At 42.7% G+C, this 15,011-nt stretch overlaps 1 pseudogene; it reads right to left on the bottom strand.

Moving 5' to 3' along the window:
- Window positions 1–497: 497 nt before the first annotated feature.
- Ppid-ps12 (peptidylprolyl isomerase D, pseudogene 12) lies at window positions 498–12,059 on the bottom strand (annotated as a pseudogene).
- Between the last annotated feature and the right edge of the window lie 2,952 nt (window positions 12,060–15,011).

Genomic DNA, 15,011 nt, shown 5'->3' with positions numbered 1-15,011 from the left:
ATAAACGACTTACTGCGCATGTGCAGGCTTGTCCCCTTGCTAGGGCTCCCTCTAGTGGTGAACAGCGGTACTGCACATGTGCGGTTTATGCACCAGGTGTTAGTTGACCGTTAATATGCTAATGAGGTGATTCATTCTCCGCCAATCCCTGGAGGACAAGTAGTGGGGTGATCCAAGCCCCACCAATCCCTGAGAGATAATTAGCATACTGTTGTCTATATAAGCCGAGCGATTTTGCTGCTCGGAGTCCCTGTTCAAGAGAGCTGTAACACTGAGAAGAGCTGTAACACTAAGAAGAGCTGTAACACAGTAAAGGCTTGCTCGCAGAAGAATCCTGTTGCCACGCGTCGTTCTTGCTGGCGGGACATTGGGCGCGCGACAATACAATTTTATTTTTCTTGGAAAATTTATGTAGTTACATTTCAATGTTATCCCTTTCCCCCCTCGCATACCCTGTCCTCCCTCCCCCTGCTTCTATGAGGATGCTCACACCCTCACCCACTCACTCGTACCTCAATGTCCTGACACTCCCCTGTATTGGAGAAACAAGACTTCACAGGACCAAGGACTTTTCCTCCTATTGATACTGGACAATGACATCCTCTGCTACATATGCAGCTGGAGCCATGGGTCCCTCCATGTGTACTCATTGGTTGGTGTTTAATCCCTGGGAGCTCTAATGGGGTCTGGTTGGTTGATAATGTTCCTCCTATGATGTTGCAAACCCCTTCAGCTCCTTCAGTCTTTTCTCTAACTCTTCCATTGGAGTCCTGTGCTCAGTCCAGTGGTTAACTGCAAGCATCCTCATCTGTATCAGTAAGGCTCTGGCAGAGCCTCTCAGGAGACACCCATGTCAGGCTTCTGTCAGCAAGCACTTCTTGGCATCAGCAATAGTAACTGGGTTTGGTGGCAGCATATGGGGTGGATTCCCAGGTGCTCTAGATGACCTTTTCTTTAGTCCCTGCTCCACTCTTTGTCCCTGTATTTCCTCCCATGAGTATTTTGTTCTCCCTTCTAAGAAGGACTGAAGCACCCACATTTTGGTCTTCCTTCTTCTTGAGCATCATATGATATGATCTGTGAATTTTTTCCTTAGGTATTCCAAGTTATTGAACTAATATACACTTATCAGTGAGTGCATACCATGTGTGTTCTTTTGTGACTGGGTTATCTCACCCAGCATGATATTTTCTAGTTCCTTCCATTTGACTAAGAATTTCATGGTCATTGTTTTAATAGCTCCATTGTGTAAATGTACCACATCTTCTGTATCCAATCCTCTGTTGAGGGAATCTGGGTTCTTTCCAGATTCTGGCTATTACAAATAAGGCTTCTATGAACATAATGGAACATGTATACTTGTTATATGTTGGAGCATCTTTTGGGTATATGCCCAGGAATGGTATAGCTGGGTCCTCAGGTAGTAAAATGTCCAATTTTCTGAGGAACCTCCAGACTGATTTCCAGAGTGGTTGTACCAGCTTGCAATCCCACCAACAATGGAGGAGTGCTCCTCTTTCTGGACATTTTCGCCAGCATCTGCTGTCACCTGAGTTTTTGATCTTAGCCATTCTGACTGGTGTGAGGTATATATCTTAAAACCAATTCACTAAAGTCTGGTTCCAACAACACTTTAGCCATTTAATCTTTAATGACTATTCATATAACAATGATTATACTGCAATGCCTATAAATACTGCTTTTGAAAATGTATGGTCCTCCCCTTCTCTTTATAACACAGTATCTTTTCCTGAGAGGCCTGGGCAGATTCATGTAAAGTGATAGCTAAATGTGAGCCTTTTCCAGTGAAGCTCGCCAATGCACATTTTGGTACAAATTCTATAATGTAGCCTACACAGCTGGACAAAGAAGAAATGGGACACTGAAGCTTTCTCCTGAGTTAGGCTCTCATTTAAACGAAGTGCTTGGCTCTCTTTCAAAGCATGTTTTTGCTGTTGACTTCTGTGGGTCATAATGTGGGTCCCACAGGCCATAGAGTCTGAGATTTATGAAGCCTTCTGGAAGCCAGCTTTTCTTTCTTTCCTTTTTTAAAATGTATCCCATTTCAAAGTTTTCAAATATTAGTCTTGGCAGGGTGGCTGGGTTTGCCAGGATCTGCTGTATGGCTTGATGGCCATCCCAGCATAGGCTGTCCAGTGACAGCAGCTGGTATAGAAGCAACAAATCGATCAAGCTGCCTCCCTCATTTAAGCCAGGCATAAAAGATGCTGTCCACCCTGGAAACATGCCTAGTGTTGATGATCCAGGGTGCTGCAGGAAGGCACTGTGGGATGGTTTTGCTGTGTTCCCATTGCCAAGGGCACCAGGAGTGGGCATGGTGTCCTCGGGGATTTCCCTGGCAGATTTATAATAAGCTGTATTGGATTTTTCCCTTGATGTAATAACTCTCCCAACTTTCACATCTATTTTTGTTTGACAGAGACCAACTCTTTTTTGACCAGGGCCAAATCTAATCAGGAAGCTACCAGTCATGGTCATTCAATGTCAGGTAGGAAAAAAAAATACATGGTATTTTAAGTAAAATGTATGTTTTTTTTTTTCAATATACCAGCCTGGAAAAAATGGTATGTTCTTAGAAATATGTGAGTTGATCTTGCTAGTAGAAAAAAAAAGTGGGTGCTTAAAACATTTAAACAAAAATAGTTGATAAAACAGGAACTCACACAGAATGATGATGTGTAAGCTGGGTGGCTGGAGGATTGCTGTGAGTGAAGTGTTTCACACAAGAATGATTATGAGAGTTTGGATCTCCAGCATCCACATTAAGAACAAAAGAAAAGCTATGTGTGGTAAGGCACACACCTGATGTAAGAAGGTAGAGTCAGAGACAGACAATAGCCAAAGACAATGTGGTTCTAGATCAGCAACACACTGTTTCTTCACCAGTCAATGAGCCTTACTAAGTCTCTAGCCTAAATATGGATCTGTGCTCAGGACACTTCAGTTTACAAGGTCCCAATTACCTTGCAGTTCCAGAACAGTCTACGCAGCCACTAGGCATGTGCCAGCTCTGACGAGACAGGCACATCAGTACATTGGCACATTGGCACATCGAGAGCATTTCCTCACCATCCTGCTCAAATTCTCTTATCCAGTGAAGCCTCAAGCTCAAGAGCAGAGCCCTATTGTTGCAGACGTGAAACTCCTCCTGGAAATAAATAAGTTGTGTCTTCAACAATACAGCCTTACCATACAATAATACATTAATGGCTATTACTGGTTGTCAACTTGACTACATCTGGAATGAACTACAATCCAGAATTGGAAGGCTCACCTGTGATCCAGATCTTGCGGCTGGGAGATACAAGTTTCTGACCTGGATCTTGGCATGGAGATCTTGAGGCATAGTGGCTATGAATCCCAGGAGACTAAGGCAAGGAAATATCTGAGTTCAAGGTCATCTGGGTAAAAAAAGTCCCAGATCTAGGCGTGTGGTACGCACCTTAAATCTGGGTCACACCTTCTGCTGAGACCACATAAGGACATTGGAAGAAGGAAGGTTTGCTTTTCTTCGCCTGCTTGCATTTACTTGCCAGCACATCTGTTGGACTCTACCAGCCTTGAGGGACTGAGCAACTACTACGTCCTTGGACTTCCCATTCACAGCTGCCCATTGTTGGGGAGCTGGACTACAGACTGTAAATCCTAATAAATTCCCTTATTATATGGAGACTACCTGTAAGTTCTGTGCCTCTAGAGAACCCTGATTAATACACCATAGTTTGTGGAGAGCAACCAATAGTTTTGGCAATAGCTTGTGATGTTTGGGGTGTCATATGGGACCTCTTTGGCCAAACACTGAACAATATGTAACCCATTCTGGGAACTGGAGGTTGAGGCTTTGTCTCCTCCTCATTGTACACTGACTCCATTTCGATCCTTTCATATATGTATGTAAGCTTCTACAGTGGTAGGTTCCATATGGCTCTTTAAAAGGCCTGGCCGTCAGTCATCCTTCCCCATGTTCCTTTCCTTACCCTCATCCCCCACACCCTCCCTAGTTAATTCTTCTGTTCTGGTTTCCTCTTTACATCTTTATAACACCGTTCCATTTCCCCTTCCTGGCAAGATCTTCTCCTCCCTCCTGGTCACTTACTAGCTACTAAAAATCTGTGGTTATTTGGGTTGAAATACACGAATCTAAAACTTAAAAGTTAGCATCCACACAGAGGGGAAAACATATAATATTTGTCTTGTGGAGTCTGGATTGCCATAATTATTCCCAGTATCATCCAATTGCCTGGAAATATCACCATTTCATTTTTTTAATAGCTGAATAACATTCTGCTGTGTAAATGCATCCCATTTTCATTATCCATTCGTCTGTTGACAGACATCTAGTATGTTTCCAATTTCCGGCTATTACAAACAGACTAGCAATGAACATAGTTGAACAAGTTTCTCTGCAGGAAGATACAGAGTCCTTTGGGTATATGCCCAAAAGTGGTGTGTAGCTAGATCTTGAGGTAGATGGATTCCCAGCTTCCCAAGGAACCTCTGCATGATTTCCATAGTGGCTGCAAAGTTTGGACTCCTACCAGCAATAGATGAAAGTTCCCACCACCCTCCTTCCTTGCCAGCATGAGCTGTCATTGATCTTGGCCATTCTGAGTGGGGTGAGATGAAATCTCGAAGTAGTTTTAATTTGCATTTCCCTGATGACTAAGGATGTTGAACATTTCTGTAAGTGTTTCTCGGCCATTTGGATTTAATCTTTTGAGAAATCTGTTTAGTTCTGTGCTCCAGTTTTAAATTGGGTTATTTGTTTTCTTGAAGTTCAGGGTTTTTTTTTAGTTCTTTGACTATTCTAGATAGTAAATCAGATATATAATTGGAGAAGATCTTTTCCCATTCTGTAGGCTGCTGCTTCCCTTGAATGATGGTGTCCTTTGCAGAACAGAAGCTGTTTACATTCTTGAGTCCCATGTATAATTGTCTTAATGTCTGTGCTGTTGGTGCTCTGTTCAGAAAGTCTTTTCCTATGCTAATGAGTCAAGCCACGCCCCTACTTTCTCTCCTATCAGGTTCAGGGTATCTGATCTTACCTCGACATCCTTGACTCATTTGGGTTTTTGTGCACAGTAATAAATATGAAACCATTTTCATTCCTCTACAAGTATGTATCCAGTTTGACAAGTACCATCCATTAAAAATATTGTCTTACTAGTGTGTGTTTTGGCTTCTTTATCAAAAGCCAGGTGCTCATAGGTGTGCAGAATTATGCTTGTGTCTTTATAGTTTTATTTTGCTAATCAACATATCTGTTTTTATTCCAATGCCACATTGTTTTACTATTGTAGCTCTTTAATACAACTTCTTTAATAAATCAGGGATGGCAATACTCCCACAATTCTTTTTATTACTTAGCATTGTTTCAGCTATTCTGTGTTTCCATTTGAAGCTGAAGACTTTTTTTTTTCAATTTCTGTGAAACACTGTTGTAATTTTGGGTTTGAATCAGAGAATAGATTGCTTTTGTTAGTTGACCATTTTTCCCTATATTAATCCAGCCAATCTATGAGCATGACATCTTTTGGTGTCTACTTTGGTGTCATTTTCCCCCCCACTGTATTTCTTAACACTTTATTAAGAAGGAACCTATGTCAGCACTGCTATGTAAACAATGACAAGGATCAAGGGACATACACCAGGGATCATGTAGACAGTAATATACATTGTCCTTTATATAATCAATGTATAATGGTTAAGGAAACTTTAATCCTTATTAAGCAAACATTTTTGCATACACTGCCTCCTCTTTATCTTTCTGTGTCTTTATCATTTGTTTGGCTTTAAGCAATTCTGCCCGGATAGCTTTATCTCCTGGGGCATTTCCTGCGCTTTCTTAAGATCAGTCAATGCTTGTTCATATTCTTTTAATCCTTGCATCCTTGTGCTTTAGGTATAGTGCTTTAGCATTTGAAGGGTCCATTTCAAGAGCAACTGTCGATTGCCCCCTGCCAATTTGACACCTTCAATTTGCAAGCACCAATATTCAGCTGCCCACAACTTAAGGCTCTAGGTTGCAGTCTGGATAGATCTGCTTTCTCAATAACAACTTTGAACTATCCATGCACTTTAAAATCTTCGAGTACTTTTTAATAGCCATCTCCTAGTTCGGAGACTTGAAAAAAAAAGTATTTCCAATGTTTGTTTAAGTCTTCAGATATTAATACAATTTTATCTACATCTACATCTTTTAAATCTGTATCTGCAGCCTTGGGAAAATCTGGATGCTATTACCAGAGCCATCTTTGGGGAATATTCCCCAGTCATCCCCTTCCTTCATCTCCACATTCTGCAATAACACAGAGTTTGACAGGTTCACCATTCACTTCTACATTTTCAAGCATCCTTGCCACACCTAGCCCTTTTATTACTTGACCAAATAGCACACGTTTCCCATCCACATGAGGAGTTGGAACTGTTGTGATGAGGAACTGAGAACCATTTGTATTGGGGCCTGCATTTGCGTGCTCAGCAAACCCTCCTGGTCATACTTAATGAAAATTCTCATCTTCAAATTTTTCACCATACATACTTTCTCCACCTGTCCCATTCTGATTTGAGAAGTCTCCACCCTGAATCATAATTTTTTTAATTCGGTGGAAAGGATTTGGCTCAGTGGTAGAGTGCTTGCCTAGCAAGCTCAAGGCCCTGGGTTCAGTCCTCAGCTCCAGGGGGGGAAAAAAAGCCGAACACTGAAACGAAGAGGTTTCCCAGTTGTGGATCCAGTGTCTTTTTCTCCTGTACACAATGCATGAAAATTTTCTGCAGTTTTGGGAACAATATCTGCAAACAGTTCTAAAACAATTTGTCCAACTTGTTCCCCGACGATGTCCACATCAAAGAAGACTCACAGGTTCTTGGAATTGGAGGGCTTGGCTGCTGGGGATAGGTGGGACATCTTCAACGTAGGCGCTAGAAAGCAGGACACAAGTGCCTCGTACACGAGAGGGCCTTTTTTAGTGTCTTAAAGGTTTTTGTTTGTTTGTTTGTTTGGTTGGTTGGTTTTGTTTTTTATTTTTATTTTTCTTGGATATTTTATGTATTCAAATGTTATCCCCCAATATCCCCTTTCCCTCTCTGCTTCTGTGAGGATTCTCCCACTCCAACTTCAACACCCTGGCATTCCCCTACATTGGGAAAAGGAGACTTCACAGGACTAAGGGCTTTTCTTCCTATTGATGCCAGACAATGCCATCCTCTGCTACATATGGGGCTAGAGCCATGGGTCCCTCCATGTGTACTCGTTGGTTGGTGGTTTGGTCCCTGGGAGCTCTGGTGGGTCTGGTTTGTTTTTTGTTGGTTTGGTTTTGTTTTGTTGTTTTTGTTTGGGTTTTTTTTGAGGGGTTTTTTTTTTGTTTTGTTTTGTTTTTTACATTTGCTTGGTTAGAGTTACCCCACAATGTTTTTTTGGCTAATGTGGGAAGTGTGGTTTCCCTACTTCTTCTTCAGCGTGTTGGGTTTTGTATGTAGAAAAGCTACTGGTTTTGTGTTCATTTTAGGTTCTGTTACTTTGTTGAAGGTGTTTATTAGATGTAGATGCTTCCTCACAGAATCTTTGGGGCCTCATATATATAAAATCAAATCATCTACAAATAAGGATACTTTGACTTCTTCCTTCCCTATTTATCTCCCTCCGATCTCCTTCAGTTGCCTTACTGCACTAGCTGAGTTTTCTCCTCAATTAGGACGATGTTAGCTTCCTATAAACAGCATTTGTTATGCTGAGGTATGCATCTTGTATTCCCCTACCCCGGGGATAACTTCAAGACGGGATTCTCTGTGTAGCCCTGACTACCTGGGAACCCACTCTGCAGACCAGGCTGACTTGGAAATCAGAGATCCAACTGTCTCTGCGTCCTGAATGCTAAGATTAAAGGCGTGCACCACCACTGCCTGGTCTGGTTGGGATATATTTAACCTAAGCTTCTATTTTACAGGAGATTGTGGATCTCTTGAAGTTGTTGATTCCACTGTAATTTAATTTTGGTAAGTTTTATATTATCAAGAAATCTGTCAATTTCTTTTAGGTTTTTCGATTTTTGTGGAATACCATTTTGTAAAGTATATCCTATGAGTCTTTAAATTCCCTTGTGTCATTTCAATGTCCCCTTTTCATCTGTGTGTGTGTGTGTGTGTGTGTTGTATATGGGTGTGGGTGTGTGTATGGGTGTGTGTGTGTGTGGATGTGTGTATGGGAGTGTATATATTGGTGTATGGATGTGTGTGGGTATGTATGGGTGTGTGTACGGGTATTTGTATGTGTGTATGTGTTTGTGAGTGTGTGTATGTATGGGTATGTGTGTGTGCATGCACGTGTGTGTGTGTGTGCGCACGTGCGCGTGTTGATTAGTTTGACCAAATGTTCGTCAACCTTGTTCATGTTGTCAAAGAACCAGTTCCTGTTTCATTGATTCTTTGCATCACTTTCATGCTTGTTGCTGGTTTCATCAATGAATTGAATATTTCTTACCATGTACCCTATGAGTGTTATTTCTTCTTGTTTTCCTAGAGCTTTCAGGTATGTCATTAAGTTTAGATGTTTTGTTGCCATTGTTGTTGCCACTGTTGTTGCTGTTGCTGTTGGTCAGCTGACTGTGAGCTGGGTCATTATTACCTACACTGCCCTGGCTTCTTCTGCTCCAATTCCCACCTCTGTGAGCTGTGCCTTTTCACCCCTGTTCCTGACCCATACAGTGTATTCTTAATGTTTCTTGGAATAAATGTACACTTTTTTTTTTAGGTGTAGCCTAGGCTGGTCTCAAACTCGTGATCCTCCTGTTTCTGACTCCTTCAGCAAATCCTACTGGCATGTGCCACCACAACCGGCAATACACATATGTTCCAAACAAACATTGCTCCTTGTAAAAGTCTAACAATGCCATTTCCTGATTGTGGTTAGGAAGAATAAACTACTTTAAAGAGGATAGCATGGGGATAGAAGCAATACTAAGGAAGATTATTGCCCCTTCCTGTAAAGGTATTAACCAAGAAGGGATTCTTGGCAGGGAAAGATCACCTTTGTACTGAAGGGAGCTTCTATACCCTTTGGGAATGGATGGGTTTTGCTTCATATGGAAGTAAGTGGACTAGATCTCTAAAGTACTAGGTGGCACCGAGACAAGCAAATCCAGGCCCTGAGCAGTGGAAGTGATATATCCTCAACAGCGTGGCACACACTAATGTTCCTCTGTTTTTCTAGAGTCAAAAAGGCCTATTCCCTCCTTATTAGGCCAAGAATACAGCATGTTTGTTACTGAGATGAACACATAGGCTTACTCTGTCCTTTCTCCAGTAGGAGTGCCCAGAGCCTTCCGGAGAGGCAATGGCTGATAACAGCTGAAGAGGCTGATTTTACCTCCTACTTTGAACCCTTTAAAGTCACTGTTGTCTTGGTGTTTATGAGGAAAGGTTTTAGGAGGCAAAGCTTTGGTTTGCTTGTTTGTGCCATGGATCCCATCTCCACTAGAGTTCAGTTTGCTGTATCTTACTTGTCCCATTCCTGAGAGCTAAGTATTCATCTACAAATGGTTTCCATTCTCTTCCAGAAATTTCTTTTCCAAGTCTTTGAAACATGCATCTGGGACAAACAAAGGGAAGACCCATGGCTTGCCTTAACATGTAGTCATCCTCCTCTGCCCGTGGATGCATGCTCCATACACATGATGTATGTATGTTCCATGTACATGCTCCATGTCATGTTACATGTTCTGTGTGCATAACCTCCATTATAGGGAACCCAAATGTCCCTTCCTGATCAGAACTAGAAAGACAGAAGGCATGAGAGAGCAAACCAGACCTGGTGACCCGACTGTGACCCTGCTACGTCGTTCATCTTCACATTACACGGTCAATATTCTCCTTGTAGCTTTCATTTTCAGCTTGTCCTCTTGCCTGGAGGTGTAATGACTGTCCTTGCTGTACTGATATTACCACTGTAGCCTCTAACTCAATTGATGAAATGCCTTCTTTATTGAAGAGCAAGAGGTTCCATTCCGAAGATTGATATTGGCAAGTCACTAAGGACTTAACTCGATTTCTGAAATGACCCGCATAGAATGAGACATTGACATTGCTGCTGTCAGTCTTCCCCTAGAATGTAAACAATAATTAGAGCAATGTAGGGCATCTCTCCAGAGGCAGCTGAATCACAGGATGTGTAAGCAATGACTTAAATCCACATATTGAAGACTCTTGCCTGCTTGCCACAAAGAGGAAAAGCAGGTCTCATTAGGACAGCCTGATCTGTGTTCTTTGAAGCATTGACTGACAAATGGCTGAGGCCTGTTGTTCATTGGATCAAGTAGCCATGGTTATTGGAGGTTATTTACATGAGTTATTTCACAAGAAGTATTCCTAGCTATTCATAGCACACAGTGAATGTAAAGGGTGGCATATTAAGAAAGAAGAGAGATTTTATTAGAAGAACAGTGACTGGAGACCCTGTTTTCTCACAGCATGGATCTCTAAGACCAAGTAGGTTTAGAGGACAGAAATTCTCAAACACCTTAAACCACAGTTATACTATCAGGGTGGGTACTCTCACTTACTAAATCAGGATCTCTCACAATCTCTTTGACAGATTTCTATTACTATATTTCCTAAGATTTTAGATTTCTCCTCTCTGATAAAGACACTATCAGCTAATCTGAAATATAAAACAATCCCTAAAGGCTAGGGAAGAGAAAATAGTGGGATTCCAGTCATTCTGCAGGCTCAGGCTTTGCTTGCTGCTCAACACAATGAGTAGGCTCTGTAGTAAGCCCACGAGATCCCTTTCCATGCCTAGCTGCCACCTCTACCTCAAGACAGGTTCAGTGTCTAAAGTCTCCAGCCTGGAGTTCTTTTTTTTTTCATTATTATTATTTGTTTATTTTACAATCAGTATGCCATCTTTTACCACTATGGCTTTAAATTTTCATTCTACCCAACAGGTGTCAAGGAATAGTTTAGTCCATGCCTTAATAAAACAGTTAAAATATTTACAGATTCAAAATAGATGTTTTCATAACTGAAAAGTTCACCTGAGAGTTCACTGTAACGGTGCCGTTGGCTTCTCTCTTTTCTTTCCAAGTTGTTAGCGTGGCTGAGGGCCCTCACGCCATCTCCGCTATCCGTGTCCTAGATGTTGAATTCCTCACTTAAAATTGGCTAAGCATCAAGCTACAGTAAATTGTTCTAAAGTTTGCAGGTGGACAACCAATGTCATATCCATGTTTACTCTCAATATAAGCAATTTAACAAATTATTTTGATTGTAGCTATAGTATTCAAATAAGGGGCCAAAATTTAAGATGACATTATTGTATTGAGTCAGACATGACATCTTTTAAAAAAAAATCACCGGGCGTCGAGAAGGCTGGCTCACACAGTAAGGAGCTCCAATTGTGTGATAATGCAAAACGCCAACCAAACCCCCGTCCAAGCGCTGCATGAAGGAAAAGGCATACGTTGTACACACACATGATCCTGCATTTGTCTTCCAGCCTGGAGTTCTTAATTTACTGGAATTAAGGTCCAGTTTTCAGATGACCCTCCTAAGAAGAACCATTTGGTAGTTTTCATTTGTTAAATCATTAGCACAAATACATCTTCTGTGCCTGTGTGACCTCCAAACATTAGAGACACCTTGTGGGCAAAGTCTGTATTCTCAGGGAGGAGAGACAAGGTAGAGCATGCAGGTAGACCAGACGGCAGGGATCAGCATCAATCGGAAAGGAAAGTGACGAGTATGCCATCCATGTCAAAGAGTTCTGGAGAGAGGTAAGGAGAAGTTGCCTGGGCAGTTGCCTGCCTGCACTAAGGAAGATCAGTAGGATGTGTTTTTACCCTGTGAGCCTGCACTGACACTCAACGATGGGCATAGCTATAAGTAATAAGCTATATAATGTGTGTAATAAGTACTGGGCAGAAGCTTCATGCAAATACAGAGACATTGTATGTGGAACAGGAGCAGTAGTGTTGTACATGGAGCAGGCAGGAGTGGGATTCTACATGGAGCAGGCAGCAGTGGGATTTTCATGGAGCAGACAGCAGTGGGATTTTCATGGAGTAGGCAGCAGTGGGATTTTCATGGAGTAGGCAGCAGTGGGATTTTCATGGAGCAGACAGCAGTGGGATTTTCATGGAGCAGACAGCAGTGGGATTTTCATGGAGTAGGCAGCAGTGGGATTTTCATGGAGCAGGCAGCAGTGGGATTTTCATGGAGCAGGCAGCAGTGGGATTTTCATGGAGCAGGCAGCAGTGGGATTTTCATGGAGTAGGCAGCAGTGGGATTTTCATGGAGTAGGCAGCAGTGGGATTTTCATGGAGCAGACAGCAGTGGGATTTTCATGGAGCAGGCAGCAGTGGGATTTTCATGGAGCAGGCAGCAGTGGGATTTTCATGGAGCAGGCAGCAGTGGGATTTTCATGGAGCAGACAGCAGTGGGATTTTCATGGAGCAGACAGCAGTGGGATTTTCATGGAGCAGGCAGCAGTGGGATTTTCATGGAGTAGGCAGCAGTGGGATTTTCATGGAGCAGACAGCAGTGGGATTTTCATGGAGCAGGCAGCAGTGGGATTTTCATGGAGCAGGCAGCAGTGGGATTTTCATGGAGCAGGCAGCAGTGGGATTTTCATGGAGTAGGCAGCAGTGGGATTTTCATGGAGCAGGCAGCAGTGGGATTTTCATGGAGTAGGCAGCAGTGGGATTTTCATGGAGTAGGCAGCAGTGGGATTTTCATGGAGTAGGCAGCAGTGGGATTTTCATGGAGTAGGCAGCAGTGGGATTTTCATGGAGTAGGCAGCAGTGGGATTTTCATGGAGTAGGCAGTAGTGGGATTTTCATGGAGTAGGTAGTAAAAGATCACAGCATGGTAGAACACAGTTATCAGCACAGATGATGTCAGAGTTCTTGCACACAATATTAAAGTAGCCATGCTCTGAACAAGGGCGGTATCACTGAAGGAAACTACTGTCTGGTGCTAAGCACAGATGACTCTCAAGGATGGTCAGAGCACAGTAAGGACTAGCACCTAAAGGACATCAACTAAAAAGCAAGCAGATTTTACTCTTGGTATGTCCAAGTCTGCCATTATGTGAGAGCCTCGTGGTCCCCAACAGATATTTACAAGCACTGGTATCCTTCACATCTGTCCTCACTTGGAAGAAAGGCTTGGGGATATAATTAAGTTAAGGATCTTAAAACAAGAAGATTCTAAGTTAACAACGTTAACCTTATATCAGGGACAATTACTGATATAAAGGTCAGAAAAGAGCAACAACAACAAGGGCAGAATGGAAACCGTGCCCTCCGAAGATAGAGGTGGAGACTTCAATGATGTGACCACAAGCCAAAGATCACCAGAAACCAAAGAAACTGGAAGAATCCAGGATGTATTCTTCCCTAATTTTAGAGGATCAGAGCCCGGCTGACACTACTACATCAGACTGTGGAATATGAGGGAAGAAAGAACAGCTCTGCTGATGCAGGTCATTCAGTCTGGAGATGTGTTACAGCCCCAGCACACATGTGAAGATGTCTCTCAGCTTTGTGGTCACATCTGGAGAAACTTATTACAGAAGTCAAAGATTCATCTCCTACTTCAAATCAGCAATAATCTTAGCCTAGCACCGCCCCCTTCAGGCTGATCATCAGTAGCACCACCTTCTTCAGCCTGCTCATCTCTAGCACCACCCGCTTCAGACTGCTCAGCACTTACACTAGTATATAGCTGGACGATGCTGTATAATATGGGCCTTAAATGACAGAGAGGTTTTGAATGCCCTTGTCTCTGTGCCTGGGACATTTGTGGGGGACTTTGAACATATCATCAAAACCTATAAACTTCCTCTACCAGATGGTTTCTATGGGTTTAAGGCACTGGAACCTAATATTAGAGGTGTTTCATTCTGTTAATAAGCCTGAAATCAAACTTCCAGGAGAGAAATCGGTATCATTCAAATCATCACTGGCCGGGGCCTCACACTGACCGGTTGCTCTCAGGAGGTCAGGTTGCCACACTCAGCTGCAATGAACTGGTGTCTGAGAGTCAAAGATGCAGTCTATAGTCAAAGAGCTTCTTGGAAGCAAAGGTTTTCCTGAGAAGGAAAATCTTTCCAGTCAGCATTGGGTCTTCTGCTGGTGTGATTAAATAACCCTGACAAAGAGAACTTAAGGACAAAGGGTTTATGTTAGCCTAAAGTTCCAGAGGGACAGCGTTCACCATGGAAAAGAAGGCACAGGCCTGGGAAGGGGCAGGGGAGGCATGTCAGCAAGGACCAGGATGCTGGCTGGTCACGCTGCATCCAGACTCAGGAAAGCAGTCATGGCCAGGCTTCAGAACCTCAAGGCCCAACCCCAATGGCCTATTTCTTTTAGTGAGGTTCCACCTGCTAAAGGCTCCACAGTCTTTCCAAACAGCTCCTACAACTGGGAATTAAGTGTTGAACACAGGATCTTATGAAGGATACTTTGTGTGTAAGCCACAGTACCATCATAGATTTGGTTTTGCTGTTTTGTTTGGTTTTGTGGTTTGGTCTTGCCCTGTAGCACAAAAAGACCCTGAAATCATTATGTAGGCCAAGCTTGCCTCAAAGTCACAATGATCCTCCTGCCTCAGCCTCCTGAGGGCTGAGAACTGAGGTGTGGGCCACCATGCTCTGCTTTAGACTTATGGTCAAACAATGGAGATTGCTGATGTTAGTTCATCACAGAATGGCTGGCATCCAAAGATGTCACCGAGAAACAGGTGCACATCCAAAGATGCACCTGTCTTCCTCCTGGGTCGCAGTGCTACGAACTGGGCACACATGGGAACTGAGCAGCAGTAAATTAAAATGGCATTGTCAAAAACTTGGGAGAGACTTCAAGGTCATTTATGGTCAGTGGCTTACTGGAAATTCCTCTTTGCAGGTATTAATTCTCTTTTGTCTTCAAAGTTGGTAAAAAAGAAAATTTCATGCCAAAAACTACAGCCTACATTTTCCATAAATGGGTTCTTAA

This window comes from Rattus norvegicus, chromosome 1 (assembly GCF_036323735.1).
Source record: "Rattus norvegicus strain BN/NHsdMcwi chromosome 1, GRCr8, whole genome shotgun sequence".
Taxonomy (NCBI): Eukaryota; Metazoa; Chordata; class Mammalia; order Rodentia; family Muridae; genus Rattus; species Rattus norvegicus.
This window is presented reverse-complemented; position numbering and strand designations above follow the sequence as displayed.